Source organism: Ranitomeya imitator, chromosome 1 (genome assembly GCF_032444005.1).
Source record: "Ranitomeya imitator isolate aRanImi1 chromosome 1, aRanImi1.pri, whole genome shotgun sequence".
Classification (NCBI taxonomy): domain Eukaryota; kingdom Metazoa; phylum Chordata; class Amphibia; order Anura; family Dendrobatidae; genus Ranitomeya; species Ranitomeya imitator.
This window is the reverse complement of record NC_091282.1, coordinates 645,923,853-645,945,306: the sequence shown is the minus strand read 5'-3', so window position 1 is coordinate 645,945,306 and position 21,454 is coordinate 645,923,853. Positions and strand designations below refer to the sequence as shown.

At 44.5% G+C, this 21,454-nt stretch overlaps 1 protein-coding gene and 1 long non-coding RNA gene across 8 annotated transcripts in view; one reads left to right on the top strand and one right to left on the bottom strand.

Moving 5' to 3' along the window:
* LOC138638707 (uncharacterized) overlaps positions 1-12,522 on the top strand; it is a 63,108-nt gene extending 50,586 nt beyond the window's left edge. The window contains exon 3 of the long non-coding RNA XR_011312535.1: positions 12,416-12,522. This is a non-coding gene — a long non-coding RNA (uncharacterized lncRNA). The remainder of the gene's footprint in view (positions 1-12,415) is intronic.
* Positions 1-21,454, bottom strand: part of LOC138638673 (death-associated protein kinase 2-like) — a 104,309-nt gene that overhangs the window by 62,718 nt on the left and 20,137 nt on the right. The window contains exon 1 of one of the 7 annotated variants that reach the window (XM_069728178.1): positions 16,115-16,290. The exons of the other annotated variants lie outside the window; for them this stretch is intronic. The gene's annotated coding sequence lies outside the window, so the exon portion shown is untranslated. Of the gene's footprint in view, positions 1-16,114; positions 16,291-21,454 lie in introns of those variants that run through there. 7 annotated transcript variants of the gene reach the window in all.

Genomic DNA, 21,454 nt, shown 5'->3' with positions numbered 1-21,454 from the left:
CGTCCCCATCCTTATGTGCTGCTCCATCCTGCGTCCCCATCCTTATGTGCTGCTCCATCCTGCGTCCCCATCCTTATATCCTGCTCCATCCTGCGTCCCCATCCTTATGTGCTGCTCCATCCTGCGTCCCCATCCTTATGTGCTGCTCCATCCTGCGTCCCCATCCTTATGTGCTGCTCCATCCTGCGTCCCCATCCTTATGTGCTGCTCCATCCTGCGTCCCCATCCTTATGTGCTGCTCCATCCTGCGTCCCCATCCTTATGTCCTGCTCCATCCTGCGTCCCCATCCTTATGTCCTGCTCCATCCTGCGTCCCCATACTGTTATGTGCTGCTCCATCCTGCGTCCCCATCCTTATGTGCTGCTCCATCCTGCGTCCCCATCCTTATGTCCTGCTCCATCCTGCGTCCCCATCCTTATGTGCTGCTCCATCCTGCGTCCCCATCCTTATGTGCTGCTCCATCCTGCGTCTCCATCCTTATGTTCTGCTCCATCCTGCGTCCCCATCCTTATGTGCTGCTCCATCCTGCGTCCCCATCCTTATGTGCTGCTCCATCCTGCGTCTCCATCCTTATGTTCTGCTCCATCCTGCGTCCCCATCCTTATGTGCTGCTCCATCCTGCGTCCCCATCCTTATGTGCTGCTCCATCCTGCGTCCCCATCCTTATGTGCTGCTCCATCCTGCGTCCCCATCCTTATGTGCTGCTCCATCCTGCGTCCCCATACTGCCTCTGACCCGCTCGGCGCCGAGTGCTGGGGGGTCTGAGCAGGCGGGGACACCGGCGCGCTGTGGGGGTCAGGTGCCGGTATCGCCGCCAGCTCAGGCCCCCCCCAGCACTTACTATACTCACCTGTCCGGCGTTCCATCGCTGAGCGCCGCCATCTTCCCGGTCTCCTGGCTGTGACTGTTCAGTCAGAGGGCGGCGCCGGCGCGCATTAAGCGCGTCATCGCGCCCTCTGAACTGAAGGCCACAGACCGAAGACCGGGAAGATGGCGCCGCTCAGCGATGGAACGGGGACAGGTGAATATAGGCCGATACTCACCCTCCTGGCGGTCCCTGCTTCTGCGGTGGAGATCGCGGTGTGTGTTCAGTGTGAACGCACACCGCGATCTCCCGGGAGCGTCGCTCTGTGAGGCCCAGACTGCGCCGGCGCTTGCGCTGTCTATAGAGGCTTCGGACAGAGTGACGCTCCCAGCGTTATATTATAGATGCTGTGAGGGGTCATTTTGTGGGTTGTCATTGCCATTACCACAAGGCATGACTAGCACATGCATGTTTGATGGTTTTTAACACTGTTGTTGCTGTGTCCTGTTCAAAATTGATTGAATTGTGAATTTTTTTGTATTTTTTGGATTGTGGCCCGATTCTAACGCATCGGGTATTCTAGAATATGCATGTCCCCGTAGTATATTGACAATGATGATTCCAGAATTCGCGGCAGACTGTGCCCGTGGCTGATTGGTCGAGGCAACCTTTATGACATCATCGTCGCCATGGCAACCATTATGACATCTACGTCGATACTGTGCCCGTCTCTGAATCAGAAACGTGGGATTTCTACGTCCTTTATTACATCATCGTCGCTGTGCCCGTCGCTGAATCAGAGACGCGGGATGTCTACGTCCTTTATGACATCATCGTCGCTGTGCCCGTCGCTGAATCAGAGACGCGGGATGTCTACGTCCTTTATGACATCATCGTCGCTGTGCCCGTCGCTGATTGGTCGAGGCCTGGTGGCCTCGACCAATCAGAGACGCGGGATTTCCAGGACAGACAGACGGAAAAACCCTTAGACAATTATTATATACTAGATTGTGGCCCGATTCTAACGCATCGGGTATTCTAGAATATGCATGTCCCCGTAGTATATGGACAATGATGATTCCAGAATTCGCGGCAGACTGTGCCCGTCGCTGATTGGTCGAGGCAACCTTTATGACATCATCGTCGCCATGGCAACCATTATGACATCTACGTCGATACTGTGCCCGTCGCTGAATCAGAAACGTGGGATTTCTACGTCCTTTATGACATCATCGTCGCTGTGCCCGTTGCTGATTGGTCGAGGCCGCCAGGCCTCGACCAATCAGAGAAGCGGGATGTCTACGTCCTTTATGACAGCCTCGACCAATCAGAGACGCGGGATTTCTACATCGATGCTCTGTCCGTCGCTGATTGGTCGAGGCCTAGCGGCCTCGACCAATTAGAGACGCGGGATTTCCAGGACAGACAGACAGACAGACGGAAAAACCCTTAGGCCGCCGTCACACATGCGAGTTTTACGGACGTAAGAGCGCAGAATCTACGTCCGTAAAACTCGCAAAAAATACGGCACAATTATTCTCTATGCCCCTGCTCCTATTTGCCGTATTTTACTGATCAGTATTATACGGCTTTCTACGGCCGTACAAAATCGCAGCATGCTGCGTTTGTCACCGTACTGCGCAAGAAATACGCCAATGAAAGTCTATGGAAGCGTGAAAAATACGGATTACACACGGACAAGCAGTGTGACTTGCGAGAAATACGCAGCGCTGTTAGAGAGGAAAGCCGGTAATTCAGTGCGGTGTACAGTAAAATCACACTGACAGCTTACAGTAGAATAGGTAGAATAAATGTGTACACATAGAATAGGTATATATATATATGTCAGTGAGACACATATATGTATATATATTAATATTTATTCCAGCGCTAGACAGCTTGAAAGCCGGTAATTCAATTACCGGCTTTTTCCTTCTCCTTCCTAAAACCCAACATGATTTGAGACATGGTTTACATACAGTAAACCATGTCTTCTCTCCATTTTTTTTGCAGATTCCACACTACTAATGTCAGTAGTGTGTATCTGCAAAATTTGGCCGTTCTAGCTCTTAAAATAAAGGGTTAAATGGCGGAAAAAATTGGCGTGGGCTCCCGCGCAATTTTCTCCGCCAGAGTAGTAAAGCCAGTGACTGAGGGCAGATATTAATAGCCTGGAGAGGGTCCACGGTTATTGGCCCCCCCCTGGCTAAAAATATCTGCCCCCAGCCACCCCAGAAAAGGCACATCTGGAAGATGCGCCTATTCTGGCACTTGGCCACTCTCTTCCCATTCCCGTGTAGCGGTGGGATATGGGGTAATGAAGGGTTAATGCCACCTTGCTATTGTAAGGTGACATTAAGCCTAATTAATAATGGAGAGGCGTCAATTATGACACCTATCCATTATTAATCCAATTGTAGTGAAGGGTTAAATAAAACACAAACACATTATTTAAAATTATTTTAATGAAATAAAAACAATGGTTGTTGCAGTATTTTATTCAACGCCCAATCCAGTCACTGAAGACCCTCGTTCTGTGAGTAAAAAAACATAATAAACCAACAATATACTTACCCTCCGCAGATCTGTAACGTCCAACGATGTAAATCCTTCTGAAGGGGTTAAAACATTTTGCAGCAAGGAGCTGTGCTAATGCAGGCTGCTCCTCGCTGCAAAACCCCAGGGAATGAGGCTAAAAATAGATCAAGGATCTATATTTAGCTTTATTTGCGGTGAGGCGCCCTCTGCTGGCTGTTCATAGATCGTGGGAAATTACCTAGAAAGCCAGGGAGCTTTCTACGTAATCCAGTCACTGCTGGCTGTTCATAGATCGTGGGAAATTACCTAGAAAGCCAGGGAGCTTTCTAGGTAATTTCCCACGATCTATGAACAGCCAGCAGAGGGCGCCTCACCGCAAATGAAGCTAAATATAGATCATTGATCTATTTTTAGCCTCATTCCCTGGGGTTTTGCAGCGAGGAGCAGCCCGCATTAGCACAGCTCCTTGCTGCAAAATGTTTTAACCCCTTCAGAAGGATTTACATCGTTGGACGTTACAGATCTGCGGAGGGTTAGTATATTGTTGGTTTATTATGTTTTTTTACTCACAGAACGAGGGTCTTCAGTGACTGGATTAGGCGTTGAATAAAATACAGCAACAACCATTGTTTTTATTTCATTAAAATAATTTTAAATAATGTTATTGTGTTTTATTTAACCCTTCACTACAATTGGATTAATAATGGATAGGTGTCATAATTGACGCCTCTCCATTATTAATTAGGCTTAATGTCACCTTACAATAGCAAGGTGGCATTAACCCTTCATTACCCCATATCCCACCGCTACACGGGAATGGGAAGAGAGTGGCCAAGTGCCAGAATAGGCGCATCTTCCAGATGTGCCTTTTCTGGGGTGGCTGGGGGCAGATATTTTTAGCCAGGGGGGGGCCAATAACCGTGGACCCTCTCCAGGCTATTAATATCTGCCCTCAGTCACTGGCTTTACTACTCTGGCGGAGAAAATTGCGCGGGAGCCCACGCCAATTTTTTCCGCCATTTAACCCTTTATTTTAAGAGCTAGAACGGCCAAATTTTGCAGATACACACTACTGACATTAGTAGTGTGGAATCTGCAAAAAAAATGGAGAGAAGACATGGTTTACTGTATGTAAACCATGTCTCAAATCATGTTGGGTTTTAGGAAGGAGAAGGAAAAAGCCGGTAATTGAATTACCGGCTTTCAAGCTGTCTAGCGCTGGAATAAATATTAATATATATACATATATGTGTCTCACTGACATATATATATATATACCTATTCTATTTGTACACATTTATTCTACCTATTCTACTGTAAGCTGTCAGTGTGATTTTACTGTACACCGCACTGAATTACCGGCTTTTCTCTCTAATATATGTGTCTACTGACATATATATATATATATATATATATATATATATATATATATATATATATATATATATATATAGACAGTATATATATATATTTTCTTTTCTTTTTGGGACACATGGATCACTTCTATAGCGGTATGTTGGTTTTGCTAGCCTGCGAGAAAGCCACGCAGTACGGATGCCATACGGATTACATACGGAGGATGCCATGCGCAAAAAACGCTGACACACCCTGCCTACGGAGGAGCTACGGACCACTTTTTTCGGGACTTTTCAGCGTATTACGGCCGTAATATACGGACCGTATTGTTTTACGCTGTGTGTGACGCCGGCCTTAGACAATTATATATATAGATATATAGACTAGATTGTGGCCCGATTCAAACGCATCGGGTATTCTAGAATAGAATAGACAATTAGACCCTTAGACAACACAATGGCGGCACTTGACAGCAGTGGAGGACAATGATGATTCCAGAATTCGCGGCAGACTGTGCCCGTCGCTGGTCGAGGCCGGCATCGGGTATTCTAGAATATGCATGTCCCCGTAGTATATGGACAATGATGATTCCAGAATTCGCGGCAGACTGTGCCCATCGCTGATTGGTCGAGGCAACCTTTATGACATCATCGTCGCCATGGCAACCATTATGACATCTACGTTGATACTGTGCCTGTCGCTGATTGGTCGAGGCCTGGCGGCCTCGACCAATCAGACGCGGGATGTCTACGTCCTTTATGACATCATCGTCGCTGTGCCCGTCGCTGATTGGTCGAGGCCTGGCGGCCTCGACCAATCAGAGACGCGGAATTTCCAGGACAGACAGACGGAAAAACCCTTAGACAATTATATATATACTAGATTGTGGCCCGATTCTAACGCATCGGGTATTCTAGAATATGCATGTCCCTGTAATATATGGACAATGATGATTCCAGAATTCGCGGCAGACTGTGCCCGTCGCTGATTGGTCGAGGCAACCTTTATGACATCATCGTCGCCATGGCAACCATTATGACATCTACGTCGATACTGTGCCCGTCGCTGAATCAGAAACGTGAGATGTCTACGTCCTTTATGACATCATCGTCGCTGTGCCCGTTGCTGATTGGTCGAGGACAGGCGGCCTCGACCAATCAGAGACGCGGGATTTCTACGTCGATGCTGTGTCGGTCTCTGATTGGTCGAGGCCTGGCGGCCTCGACCAATCAGAGAGCCGGGATTTCCAGGACAGACAGACAGACGGAAAAACCCTTAGACAATTATATAGATAGATAGATAGATAGATGCTGTGAGGGGTCATTTTGTGGGTTGTCATTGCCATTACCACAAGGCATGACTAGCACATGCATGTTTGATGGTTTTTAACACTGTTGTTGCTGTGTCCTGTTCAAAATTGTTTGAATTGTGAATTTTTTTGTATTTTTTGGATAATAAAGTGTATTTTTTACCTGTTACGGGTGTTCCCGTTCTGTGGGCATGTTCTGTTCTCTTCTTCTGGCATGCTGGCACAGTGTCCCATGGGCTAACAACAAGATGGCACAGGCTGAGACGGTTATTATGGGTTGGTGGGGTACATTTATAGGCATTATTGGGTGGCACAATGTATGGTATGTTAGTATGGAGCTGGGGGTCATAGGTTGGCATGATAGGTCTCCCACACCACGTTGTCCTTCATACCCCGGCTGCCTGACACAGGGAGGTTTACAGATTGGCACAGGAGCACAATTGCTGCACTTTTGCAGACATTTCTCTCCATGAGATACCCTGCAGATAGTTTGCGATCTCATTATAAATCCGCTACCCTCGGAGAAGATTCTCCTGGCCTGGATTATACAGGAGAAAAAAAAAGTAACATCTGAAAATAGAAGCCGCAGCTGACTCACACCTCCTCATCCTCACCTTGTGTATGGGAGATACAGATCAGGGGGATGAATCATCAGCTACATGGAGAGACTGGACCTGAGGGATAGAGAGGAGGGGAGGGGGGAGAGACAGCTGCAGGTGTCTGATGTACAGTGTGGAGGAGACAGGAATTGTGTTTGTAGCTGTAAAGCTCTGATTGTTTCTAACATGGACAAGTAATAAAAAAATGAAACGGAAAAAGAATCTTCTCACAGTACAGCAACAGACATCATGGGGAGGCTGAGGCCCTGAGGAAGCGACCTCCCCACCGCACAGGAAGAGGCCACTGCACCAGTCAGAGAGGACATAATATATCGTCGGCAGTCATGGTGAAAGAAACATAATGGAGGAAGCTGTGTGGCTATGTCTTCATTTATCTTTTTATGGGTCATTATAATTAAAATGTTTTTCTGTCTGCGATCACCACTAGAGGGGGCACAAAATTCAACTGACAATATATCAGTACACAGTGAGCTCCCTCTAGTGGTGGATATGGGAGAAATGTATTTTATTACTATCATCATTATTATTATTATTATTATTATTATTAAGATAAGGAGCTGGAGTTTTTCTGTCTTAAACCACCACTAGAGGGAGCACACTCTGATTGTATAAGTCTGTATGCAGTCATCTGCCTCTAGTGGTGGGTATCGGTGTAGCAGAATTGCATTAAGATTAATAGCTGGAGGTTTTCTGACTGCAGCCACCGTTAGCGGAAGCACACATTAAACTGATTGTGTGCAGTGTGCTCCCTCTAATGGTGAGTGAAGGAAATTTGTATTAGTAAATGAAGCAGCTGGAGATTTTGTGACTGCTGCCACCACTAGGGGGAGCAATCATTGAACGTGACTGTAAAAATCTGTATGCAATGAGATTCCTTTACTGATGGGTGTAGATGTAGCAGAATTGTATTAAGAGAAGCAGATTGAGTTTTTCTGCCAACATTTACTATATAATTGTCTAAGGGTCACTTCCATCTGTCTGTCTGTCACGGATATTGATTGGTCGCGGCCTCTGTCTGTCATGGATATGCAAGTCGCTGATAGGTCTCGCCAGCTGCCTGTCATGGCTGCCGCAACCAATCAGCGACGGCCACAATCCGATTAGTCCCTCCCTACTCCCCTGCAGTCAGTGCCCGCTCCATACTCCCCTCCAGTCACCGCTCACACAGGGTTAATGCCAGCGGTAACGGACCGCATTATGTCGCGGGTAACGCACTCCGTTAACGCTGCTATTAACCCGGTGTGACCAAGTTTTACTATTGATGCTGCCTTTGCGGAATCAACAGTAAAAAGATCTAGTGTTAAAAATAATAAAGTAAAACAAAAAACCTGCTATTCTCACCTTTCGTAGTCCGACGATGCGCTTGCGCCTGCTGCCAGCTTCCGTTCCCAGAGATGCATTGCTAAATTACCCAGAAGACTTAGGCTACGTTCACATTAGCGTTTCGCTAATGTGCGTCGCTGTTGCAGTGGCAACGCGCCCCTATGTTTAACATGGGGGACGCGTGCGTTTTTTTGGTAGCGTTTTCCGACATGTGCGTCGTTTTCGACGCTAGCGTCGGACGCAAGAAAATGCAACAAGTTGCATTTTTCGTGCGTCCGATTTTCGTCAAAAAACGACACACGCGTCGCAAAACGCAGTGTTTTTGCGCGCGTTTTTGGTGCGTCGCGCGTTGCGTCGCCGACGCACCGGCGCGCAACGCTAATGTGAACGTAGCCTTAGCGGTCTCGCGAGACCGCTAACTGATCTGGGTAATTCTGCAATGCATCCTGGGAATGAAGGATGGCGGCAGCCGCGCGTGCATCGCCAGAGGTTCGCTGGATCTACGGTGGATCCCGGCGGGTGAGTATATAACTATCTTTTATTTTAACAGGAATATGGTGCCCACACTGCTAAATTCTACGTGGGCTGTGTTAGATTCCACGTGGCTGATATACTACCTGGCCAATGTTAGATACTATGTGGGATGTGTTCTATACTGCGTGGGCTGTGCTATATATTACATGGCCAGTGTTATATACTGCGTGGGCTGCGTTATATACTACATGGCTGCCATATACTACGTGGGCAGTGTTATATACTACGTAACTGTGTTCTATACTGCGTGCTATATACTACGTGACCACTGTTAGATACTATGTGGGCTGTGCTATTTATTACGTGGCCAGTGTTACATACTACGTGGGCTGTGTTATATACTGTGTGGCTGCTATATACTGTGTGGGCTGTGTTATATACTACGTGGGCTATGTTATTAACTGCGTGGCCTATATTAACGCATTGGGTATTCTATAATATGTATGTATATAGCAGCCACATGGTATATAGCACAGGCCACGTAGTACTCCTATATACTACGTGGCCTGTGCTATATACTATGTGGCTGCTATATACATACATAAATACATATTCTAGAATACCCGATGCGTTAGAATCGGGCCACCATCTAGTTGACTATAAATCTCTATATAGTGAGCTCCCTCTAGTGGTGGGTGTAGGAATAGCAGAATTGCATTGTTAAGAGAAGCAGCTGGAATTTTTCTCCTTTTGGACACCACTAGGGAAAACATATATTGACCTGCTTATATAAGTCTGTATGCAGTGAGCTCCCTCTAGTGGTGAGTGTAGAAAAATTGTTTTATTAAGAGTTTTTCTGCCTGTGGCCACCACTAGGGGCTGAATATATAAATTATATAAATCTGTATACAGTGAGTGCACTCTAATGGTGGGTGTAGGTGTAGCAGAATTGTATTGTTAAGAGATACAGCTATACAGCTGGAGTAGTTTAGTGCCACGTCCTCCTCATCAAGTAGTGGGGTACATCTTTAGATCATTCACCCCACTGAGTTTGTCTGGAACCGTATTAAGCTGATAATTGGAGACAAATCAGTTGAGCATTAATGTCATACACCGGCATCAGTGTCCCAACCACCCAGGAACAGAAGGACAGTACAGAAAGTTTCTTGGGTGCCACCAGAATCTACCAGAAAGCAGCTTTTCTGTAACGTTTCTTGCACCATACTGGGCTGATATCTGGGGCCGCGGCAGAAGCTTCTTCTCCATAGCAAAAATGATATTCCATCCAAACTACTATACAAGGCGTGTGCAGGGACGAGAGCGATAAATGTGGGATTATGTGACAGACACCAGAGACACGGCCCTAACGCATCAGCACAGATTTCCTCCAAGTTTGGTATTTTCCAGAGACGTGCACAGTTTGGCCACAGACCGAGGTGGGGAGACAGGTTTTTTGCTTGTGTTTTTTTAGCTCTATAATAGGAATTGACTTGAAAATCTCTTACCTAATGCAACAACAACAAAAAAAACCTATTACATAGCAGCTCACGAAAAATACTACATAGGTGGCGCTGTTGTCTATGCACAGCCTCCATTGATGGAATGAGTTCGCTGCTGGAAGGTTCGGGTTAATCTACAAGTAATGTGATGAATGCAGAATAATAGAGCGGAATAATGGAATCCATAGTCATAATGAGCCCGCGACAGGGTTCACTTACTAAATATTGATTACTGCAGAAAGAGCAGCACAGATCACGCTGCAAGTGCATAAATCAGCAAGAACGGATGAGGAGCAAGCCAAGGACGCGGACACACAACTATGAGCCAAAGACCTGATCTGTACCTCCGGACACAGCCTCAGCTATCTCTGCCCTTCACGCTTCAGTCATTCACTATAAGGCCACGTTCACGCATTCAGTATTTGGTCAGTATTTTACCTCAGTATTTGTAGCCAAAACCAGGAGAGGGTGATAAATACAGAAGTGGTGCATATGTTTCTATTATACTTTTCCTCTATTTGTTCCACTCCTGGTTTTGGCTACAAATACTGATGTAAAATACTGACCAAATACTGGACATGTGAACGAGGCATAAGGGGGGATACAGCTGGCTCTCATCACGGTCATGTACGGACGTCCTGCACTGTCCCGCACACGTCTCCACCATTAGTCGTAGACTTAGGAAAATGAAAGTAAAATTATATAATAAGCCGACACTACACATAACACACCTGTATAACAAACATGTGAGCACCGCAGAGGTATACAGGATAGCACGCCGTATACTCTGCCCTGTAAGCAAATAGGGAGGTTCCCAGAGATTTTATACACTAGTCATACTGAACCCAAAGTGTCATTATCCTGCACCCCAAGTGTCAGTGTCATTATCCTGTACCTCAAGTATCAGTGTCATTATCCTGTACCCCAAGTGTCAGTGTCATTATCCTGTACCCCAAGTGTCAGCACCATTATCCTGTATCCCAAGTGTCAGTGTCATTATCCTGTACCCCTAGTGTCAGTGTCATTATTGTATCCCCCAAGTGTCAGTGTCATTATCCTGTATCCCAAGTGTCAGTGTCATTATCCTGTACCCCTAGTGTCAGTGTCATTATTGTATCCCCAAAGTGTCAGTGTCATTATCCTGTATCCCAAGTGTCAATGTCATTATCCTGTACCCCAAGTGTCAGTGTCATTATCCTGTACCCCAAGTGTCAGTGACATCATCCTGTACCCCAAGTGTCAGTGTCATTATCCTGTACCCCAAGTGTCAGTGTCATTATTGTGTCCCCCAAGTGTCAGTGTCATTATCCTGTACCCCAAGTGTCAGTATCATTATCCTGTACCCCAAGTGTCAGTGTCATCATCCTGTACCCCAAGTGTCAGCGACATTATCCTGTACCCCAAGTGTCATTATCCTGTTCCCCAAGTGTCAGTGTCATTATCCTGTACCCCAAGTGTCAGTGTCATTATCCTGTACCCCAAGTGTCAGTGTCATTATCCTGTACCCCTAGTGTCAGTGTCATTATTGTATCCCCCAAGTGTCAGTGTCATTATCCTGTACCCCAAGTGTCAGCACCATTATCCTGTATCCCAAGTGTCAGTGTCATTATCCTGTACCCCTAGTGTCAGTGTCATTATTGTATCCCCCAAGTGTCAGTGTCATTATCCTGTACCCCAAGTGTCAGCACCATTATCCTGTATCCCAAGTGTCAGTGTCATTATCCTGTACCCCAAGTGTCAGTATCATTATCCTGTACCCCAAGTGTCAGTGTCATCATCCTGTACCCCAAGTGTCAGCAACATTATCCTGTACCCCAAGTGTCATTATCCTGTTCCCCAAGTGTCAGTGTCATTATCCTGTACCCCAAGTGTCAGTGCCATTATCCTGTACCCCAAGTGTCAGTGTCATTATCCTGTACCCCAAGTGTCAGTGTCATTATCCTGTACCCCAAGTGTCAGTGCCATTATCCTGTACCCCAAGTGTCAGTGTCATCATCCTGTACCCCAAGTGTCAGTGTCATTATCCTGTACCCCAAGTGTCATTATCCTGTACCCCAAGTGTCAGTGTCATTATCCTGTACCCCAAGTGTCAGTGTCATTATCCTGTACCCCAAGTGTCAGTGCCATTATCCTGTACCCCAAGTGTCAGTGTCATCATCCTGTACCCCAAGTGTCAGTGTCATTATCCTGTACCCCAAGTGTCAGTGCCATTATCCTGTACCCCAAGGTTGGAGGTTGGGGGGATATTGTCTATTGTTATGTCTATCTCCGGCATTATGGCTCCTTGCAGGGTCAGACGCATTCACTGTGCGATGTATTCGGAGACTGGTGACATCGTCTCATCAATCACACAACACAGTGGCTACAATACGTCACATTCACCGAGTAGGGTCTGTTATTACATTGACTGGAAAGGGTTAATACTGTAAAATCGGGTGACACCGTAACATTTTGGAGAAATTTTGCATCAGATCTCATTTCTTCCAGCAGATCCCTCCTTTACACCTCCATCCACACTGCAGCGGCCTGAGGAGCCGAGGAAAATAATCAAGTGTAATCGTGTCTCGCTGAAGACTAATGGTCCCAGAGTGTCATCGCTCCGCTGCGTGGGAGGAGAGGAGCATCACAAATCTAATGCGGCTCCCTCTACCAAGGATGAAATAGGGAGTTACTCTTCTTAAGGAGACTAGCTGTGTATCAGCAGAGCTTCATGGGTAAAAATATGCAAATGAGTTCTCTCCTAGTGAGCATGTGCACCACCACTCATTAAATAATGAATGGAGACCCCGTCATCAGAGGTGGTCATCAGTAATCATGCGTCTGTGATGTAACAGAAACAGTTAAAAGCAAAGCACATATAAACAAACACAAAGAGGTGCACAGTCTTACCACCTAATACATTCCATTTAAAGGGTTATTCACATCTTCATATTGATGCATATTATCAGAGAGTTCCTGTAAAAACGAGCACTTTTGCAATTTAAGGTTTTTTAAAATTTTCAGCCATTTTTGAGATATTCACACTTTTCTTTTATTTACAGTTTGTTACCTAAGAAACCGACCACCGCTGCTGTCTAATTTGCAAGCACTTTGTTGATGCTGGTAGGGATTATGAGGTAATGGTGTTCTCCAGAGATGCTGGCCAGCTTCAAAACAGTGCTAATGAGCTCAATAGAAAATATATTGTAAGCACTGTGATTGTTTTGTTGTTTAGCAGAGGTGGTCGGTCTCCGAGACAATGAACTGTAAACAAAAAGAAAAACATTAAATATCTCAAGAACGGCTGAAAATTATTAAAATCAGTAAATTACTTGTATTTACAAGCTCTATCCACTAATACCCTGTTTGTGAAGATGGCAAAAACACTTTAAATCACTGGAGAAGCCATATTTCTTTTTCAAGGTGACTCTTCAGACTGTACCCAGGACAGATAATAGGAAGAGGCGTTCAGAAAGAGGAGCGAGGACAGAACAGCTGGTTCTTATAAGCCTTTAATGTGGAAAGAATCAGCAGTTCTAAGAAATGGTGGAAAGATCAGAGGACTGGGAAGGTCTGAGCAGCCGGACGACCTGAGGGGCAGCAAAGTCACTGCCGAAAAAAAGAATTAAGAAAAGTGTAGAGTGACTCACCCCGATGTCACCCTGTCCTTACAGAGGACCTGGCTCATCTGTCATTATAGCAGACACTAAGCAATACAATGAGCCTGAATGTCTCAATGCTCGAGTTTCATCAGAAAAGGGATGGGTTCAGATCAAGGCAAGCACTGTTTGTCCCTTATACAGGGTAATGGGAATAGTGACTGACTTCTCAACATTTTTTACAAAATTAGATCATTTAAGGGTTTAGCCCTCCAACATGTATGACCTATCAACAAGTGGGGGTGCGGGTGTAGTGTCCCACATGAGAAGGGAGCGGTAGTGCGCATGTGCGACCTCTGTTCTATTCACTGTCTATGGAAGTGGTGGTGACACATAGGCACTACCACAATGCGGGACTCCCAGTTTTGGAATTAGTAGTGTTGAAGCACCACAGATCATACATTTATGACCAATCCCAAGCCACTCCTCCAACTCCTTGGCTTTATGCAAACCCCAAGAGTCACCAAAAATTAGGAGTCCCCAAAAATCCAGGACAGTTTAATCTTCTTCACTAACCAGCAACTTGTAGTTCCCATTTCTTGTAGATCCTCTATTTTTTTCCTAAAATACTGATTTAAACCTGCAGTTGCATCCCCCTCCTCTCCCTCAACCTGTTTTCTACTAACAATTTTACACCACATAGATTTTTTTTGATTGGGGGGGGGGGGGGGGACTGTGGAGGATTCTAAATATTTAAGCTGGTGTCACATCTGTGTATCATGGACCGTGTACAGGTCTCATGACGTAAACTAAACAGCATCACATATACCCATGAGGCTGTCGAGTCTGTGACAGTCCATACTTGTTCCGTGATACACAGATGTGTAAAACTGGCTCAATTGTTCAAAAACCTACTCAGTCGCCACCACAAAAATCCATCTAGTGTGAAACCATTAAAAAAAAAACAAAGTAACAGGGGAAGGAGGGGGATGTAGCTGCAGATTTAACATTTGTATTTTAGTGAAATAATAGGATATTTTAACTGATCAAAGCCATTAATTGTTAAGAAAAACATTTAGATACCGGTCTTTTTTTGTGTGTAAACTATAAATAAGCTGAAGCTGTAAAGACCACGGGGGTAAAATTAAATGTTAGGTATGGTGGTAAAACAGTATAAAAAGTAAAAAAATATATATATTTTACTAAAAATTATTTTAAAAAAAATCCTACAATTCATGACTATCAGTTAAATAAAAAAAATTTGAATAATCCGGTTTACTATTATATAATAAAACGTCGTTTTTTTTTTGTAAATTACTGGTAGGTTTTTGCAGAAAAAAAAAAATGGACAGAGAACAGATTTATTTTTCACACTTAGGTTAAGATGACCCTGAGAAAACTACATATTACTAACAATATAAACTTTCAGGCAAGGCGGGTGACCCAACCTGAAGAACACGTTACCTGACAATGGGCCTTAAGGAACGAATGTTATGGCCACTTGTGCTACGTAACCAACATACTTCACCTCATCATCCTCCGGAACGCAGGATTTACACACAAGAAAATCAAACATATGCAACACAAAAATAGTAGCGCGCCCTTAAAGAAAATCACTTTTTGTTTTTTTCTAACAGTGCTGAGACCTAGCCCTAAATGATTTGGGAAAATGATAACGTGCACTGATAGCGGAGCCCAGTACAAGATAGTAAGGACATGTTCACACAGAGGGAGGGATTTGTTGTTTTTTTAAGGACATTTTTTGAACAGATCCTCTTCAAAATCCTGCTCTTTGAAAACTCTTCAAATTTATTTCAATGCAGTTTATTTGAGAAGCTTTTTGAGCTTTTTATTTTTTTTTTTTAGTCCTTTTGTTAAATTTTTGGAGAGGAAACTAAGCAGAAACTCCAAGTCGTTGAGAAGGATTTGAAGAGTTCTTGTCTGTTTTCAGCTCCACAAACTCCTCACATACCCTCAGAGGTTTTCAAAAAGATATCTAGCAGAAAAAAAGTGCACATCATGGCTCCTGATGGAAAGTGCTCCAAACTAGGCACTGTCATATCCAAAGACTACAAAAAACACTTCAGGAAAAATTCTTTAAAATAGGACTGTCTTCTAAAAGATTTTCTGCTTGAAAAACTTGTCATTTAAAAAAAAAAAAAAACAACTCAGCAAACACAACGCCTTAGCGTGTATTCACAATCTTTTTGGTGAGTTTTTGGAGCAGAAACTGAGGGGAAGATCCAAGTTTTTGAGGAGGATTTTGGAGTTTCCCCTCCAAAAACACCCCAGCACTACAAAAAAAATGCCACATGAAAATACCCTAAGGCTATGTGCACATGGAGACTTTTTGATGAGTTTTCAGCATGGAAACTCCACCTTTTTGATGAGTTTTGAGATTTTTGTTGAGGATTTGGGTCTTATTGTGGGAAAAAAAGGAAACTCTAACTTGCACCACCCACGAGGAAGCTAATTTGCATGTTTTACCCATAAAGCATTGCTATTCTTACCTGGTTTCCATAAGGAGTGACAGCTTCTCCCTAAAGTCATTTCAATTCAGAAAATAATTAAATAACCATCAACCTCCTCGGTCCTTTCAATATGTACGTACCTTGGAGCTCACTTCAAAGTCAGATAAGATTTGATCTGTTAAGCAAGTGACGTTATTGGTTCTGGCTGTTCCACAGAAGTTCTGGCTCTGTTCTTTCTTATTGACTTTTCTTGCTGGATTGTTACACAGATCTGTCTACAACAGGCAGAATTCCTGACCAAGTCTCGACCTGCCCTGAGCCACGGAAGGGACACAGCGAGGAGTTCAGAAAATTCTCTCCGGGGAACGCCCATGTTATCTGTCATCAGGCATTCACGCGACCAAGTCTCTCCCTGTCTCTCCAGATGTAGCCGTCAATTATAGGTGATAAAGAAATCAATTAAATAAATCCGATCATTTTTAGACCTGCCATCATGGCCTCTGTCTCTCCTCGTTAATGACGATAATTAGTGGTGTGACACATCGGGGTGATATGTAAAATGTCTCTATCCATATACCTGAGAAACTCTACTAGCTTCCTATGAACATGACTTCATTGTTCACTTGAGGCATTTATCCCTTGTCTCCACCTCAATCTACAATAATGCTGCCATCTCATGCCATATGGCTCTATTATATTTAATCCGCAACTACGATACCAAAAGGGTGAAGGCCTTGGCTTAAAACATCTGCTGCTCACTAGTGGTGCTGCCATTTCTGGTGGCCCAGTCCTGCCCTTCTTTACACGCACGAGTAGGCTTTATGGTTGTTCTGGGTAGAAAAATACTGAAATCTATGGGAAGATGCAAAAAAAAAAACAACAAAAAAAAACAACACAACAGCAATGCTCCATAGATATGCACCAAAAGGTAGGGGTACAGAACACACCAAAAAGTCACCATATTGAATTTTTGCTAACAATCCCAAATTTGCCAAGACTAACCCGATTAAATTCAGTATTCCGGCTCCCTCGGGGGCTGTCCTGGATTAAAAAGGGGTGGGTTTTTATTTAAACCTGCCAAAAAGAGGGCAGTCCTGCTTGGTTTGGGGGCGTTCTCCAGCAAAAGGCACAACTTAAAATTCCCTACCATCCCAACACTAACATTGGTAAGTAGAATTTTCTGTCCAAAAAAAAGGTATGAAACCAGCCTAAAAGGTAACTGTGACCACACCAAAAGTGGCCAGTTTTTTCTCTTATTTTATTCACATTGCCCCCTGAATATTCAATGTTGCTGTCATTTGTATAATACGACATCCAGTTCCAGGAATATGGAGATTTTTATTTAATGCTGATTTTTATTCTCTTCACCGAGGGGGCATGGCTTAAAGGAAATACGTAAAGACACGCCCAAGAGGATCATGTGAGCCACACCCACTAGAGACCATACAAATCAGTGTGAAACAAAAAGACCCATATCTATGGAACAATATGGCAGATTTTATTTTATTTTTTTAAGGGAATACTCAGAGGAACAGCCGGAATAAAATAAGAACAAATACTGGACACCTTTGACGTAGTGAAGAGTCCTCTTCAGAAAGTGCACAAAGCACCAATCTTCCATCATTTTATTTTTTTCTTCCACGTATAAATCCTTAAAAAATAAAAGTAAAGGGAACTGACTACTATTTCTAATCAGCACACAACTATGCCTATAATAGATTAGATAGGTTCCCTCTCTGAAGATTCATTTCTCCTTCCTCACCCGACTTCTGAATAATCACCGCAGCAGCTTCATGACCACTTGTGACAATTCCTCTAAATGCACGTGTGATAATGATATTCGCAGCTCACTTTACAAACTGTACTTTACAACTTTAGCTATACTGGCCCTTTAAGAGGTAGGCCATATGCCAACCTTTTGACCCGTGTAACTAAGCGAGAGATAGCATTCATACAATGTCGTCCTCTTCCTTGCTTCTGTAGCGGCTTCTGCGCAGGTGTACTGATCTGCACTGTTGAGGGCAGAGTAAAGTACTGCAGTGCGCAGGCGCTGGGCTTCTCGGACCTTTCCCGGCGCCTGCGCACTGCAGTACTTTAGTCTGCCCTCAACAGTGCAGATCAGTACACCTGCGCAGAAGCCGTGACAGAAACAAGGAAGAGGACGACATTGTATGAAGATGGGATGCGTTGGACCCAGACCACGACACCCATCGGACCGCACCGCATCGGGACCGCCCTTGGGTGAGTATAATCTAACTTGTTTTTCTTATCTTTCAGGTTACATTAGGGGCTTATCTATAGCATTACAGAATGCTATCTATTGTGTATGGGTAGACTTAAGGAACCGTCACACTCAGCGACGCTGCAGCGATATAGACAACGGTGCCGATCGCTGGAGCGTCGCTGTTTAGGTCGCTGTAGAGACGTCAAACACAGCAACTCCAGAACGATGCAGGAGCGATCCAGTGACGTAACGGCGACTCACTTATCATTCTCGCTGGTTGTTAGCTCCATGTAAAACATTGCTGGCATCGTTGCTTTTGATGTCAAACATGACGATACACGCCGACCTGACGACCAAATAAAGTTCCGGACTTCTAGCTCCGACCAGCGATGTCACAGCGGGATCCAGATCGCTGCTGCGTGTCAAACACAACGAGATCGCTATCCAGGACGCTGCAACGTCACGGATCGTTGTAGTTCTCGTTGGTAAGTTGCTGAGTGTGAAGGTACCTTAAGGCTATTCCTCTAGAACCGATTCCTATACATATGCATGTGTTTATGACAGGGAGAGGGGAATAAATGGCTACCAGACACCTCTTGTATCAGCTTCTCTTCCTTGTGAATAAAAGGATTGGGCATATTGATGTTCAACATGCCCAATTCCTCTTTTTCCTGAATACCTCCAAAATTAGGAAACCCTTTTACACATTAGAAGGTTGACTGGTCCCACAGTAATCACAGGTTTGGCTGAGTCGCACCCAAGCACATGGGGAGCTCGGAAAGAACAGTTTTGGCCGATTTGGCTCGGGGTGTGACCGCTACCTCTGCACCCACCGTAGCTGCGCCCCTGACAGGCATGAATAATGTCAGTGGACTGTAGACATCTGGATAAGCTCTATCCTATTTTCATCACTGGCCCTTCTGGTTTTTATTACTGGGGAATTTTTTAGGGGTTTCTGGAGGGTAAATTAACAAACAGATGTTACCAGCAACTGCAGCGCATCAGTACAAGGAGCCTTTCATCCCGCTACACAAACACGTTGTGTAATCCACAGAATGCCAAAAACTGCATTCACAGCAGAGATAAATGTCGCACTGTCCAGCCATAAAAGCCCAAAATGACATTACTTCCACTGGAATTACCATAAACTCACAAGTATTCCTGGAATTAAACCATCAGGCGGTTGGATATTTTTCTTGTGACTTCTGAGTGTTAACAGTGTAGTAGCCTAAAAACGAAAAAAGGATTTCGGCACAGCTAAAATAGTTCCCTGAAAAACTCAACAAAGGGGTCATTATAGCCCTGGGGGTCATCAAAATGAACACAGACCATAAACACAGAAAAAGAATACAGGTCAGGCAGACAACTCATAATTAATAGGGAACACCTTCCAAGACGTCTACTATATAATTGCCTAAGGGTCACTTCTGTCTTTCTGTCTGTCCTTCTGTCTGTCTGTCTCGGATATTCATTGGTCGCGGCCTCTGTCTGTCATGGAAATCCAAGTCGCTGATTGGTTGTGGCAAAACGCCCACGTCAATTGCCACGACCAATCAGCGACGGGCACAGTCCGCCGGCAAAATGGCCGCTTCTTCCTCCCCGCAGTCAGTGCCTGCTCCATACTCCCCTCCAGTCAGCGCTCACACAGGGTTAATGCCAGCGTTAATGGACCGCGGTGTAACGCACTCCATTAACGCAGCTATTAACCCTGTGTGACCAACTTTTTACTATTGATGCTGCGTATGCAGCATCAATAGTAAAAACATCTAATGTTACAAATAATAATAATAAAAAAAAAACGTTATTCTCACCCTCAGACGTCGCGACCTGTCCTTGGCAGTGCAAGCGGCAGGTTCCGGTGCCAAGGATGCTTTGCGAGAAAGACCTGCCATGACATCACAGTCATGTGACCGCGACGTCATCACAGGTCCTGCGCTCATACCAACCCTGGGCCCGGATGCTGCCGCGTGCACCGCACACAGGAGACAGGACTACAAGGGGCCTTCGGAAGGTGAGTATATGTTTATTTTTTATTTTAAGTCTTTTTTAACCTGTTACATATGTGGCTGGCCAATATTCTACGTGGCTGGCCAATATACTACGTGGCTGGCCAATATACTACGTGACTGGCCAATACACTATGTGACTGGCCAATATACTACATGTCTGTGCTGTATACTAAGTGGGTCTGTGCTGTATACTATGTCGCTGAGCAATATAGTACATAGCTCTGCTATATACTACGTGTGTGGCCAATATACTACGTGGCTAGGCAATATACTACGTGACTGGGCAATATACTACGTGGCTGGGCAATATACTACGTGGCTGGGCAATATACTACGTGGCTGGGCAATATACTACGTGGCTGGGCAATATACTACATGGGCTGTGCAATATACTACGTGGCTGGGCAATATACTACGTGACTATGCAATATACTACGTGGCTGGGCAATATACTACGTGGGCTGTGCAATATACTACGTGGGCTGTGCAATATACTACGTGGCTGGGCAATATACTACGTGGGCTGTGCAATATACTATGTGACTGGGCAATATACTATGTGACTAGGCAATATACTACGTGGACATACATATTCTAGAATACCCGATGCGTTAGAATCGGGCCACCATCTAGTATGGAATATAAGAAATCATTTCCCTGCTACACAGCCACTAAAAAATAAGTTTCAATAGCTTTCACAATGTGACCTGCTATATAATTTTTCTCCGGCAAGGGATTCTGAGACCGATCTGTGAGCGCCATGTTGTAGTGCAGGAGGTGCTGAGTAAATTGATATATAATTTTAACAGGAAAAATAATTTTTATCACTTGTAATTGTTTCATCTTAGGTTTCCTGGAGTCCAGTGGGTGGTTCCACTCCCCAAGTAAGACCGCCCACTGGACTCCTTAGTCTAAAATTTAAAAAATGACACGTTGTACTAAATATTTTCCCATAAAACTACAGTGGGGAAAATAAGAATTTGATACTCGGCCAATTTCGCATGTTTTCCCACCTACAGAAAATGGAGAGGTCTGTTATTTTTTATCGTAGGTACACTTCACCTGTGAGAGGCAGAATGTAAAAATAAAAAAAAACAGTAATTAACATTGTATAATTTTTACATAATTAAATTGCATTTTATTGCATGAAATGAGTATTTGACCACCTACAACCAGCAAGAAGTCTGGCTCACACAGACCTGTTAGTTTTCTTTAAGAAGCCCTCCTCTTCTGCACTCATTACCTGT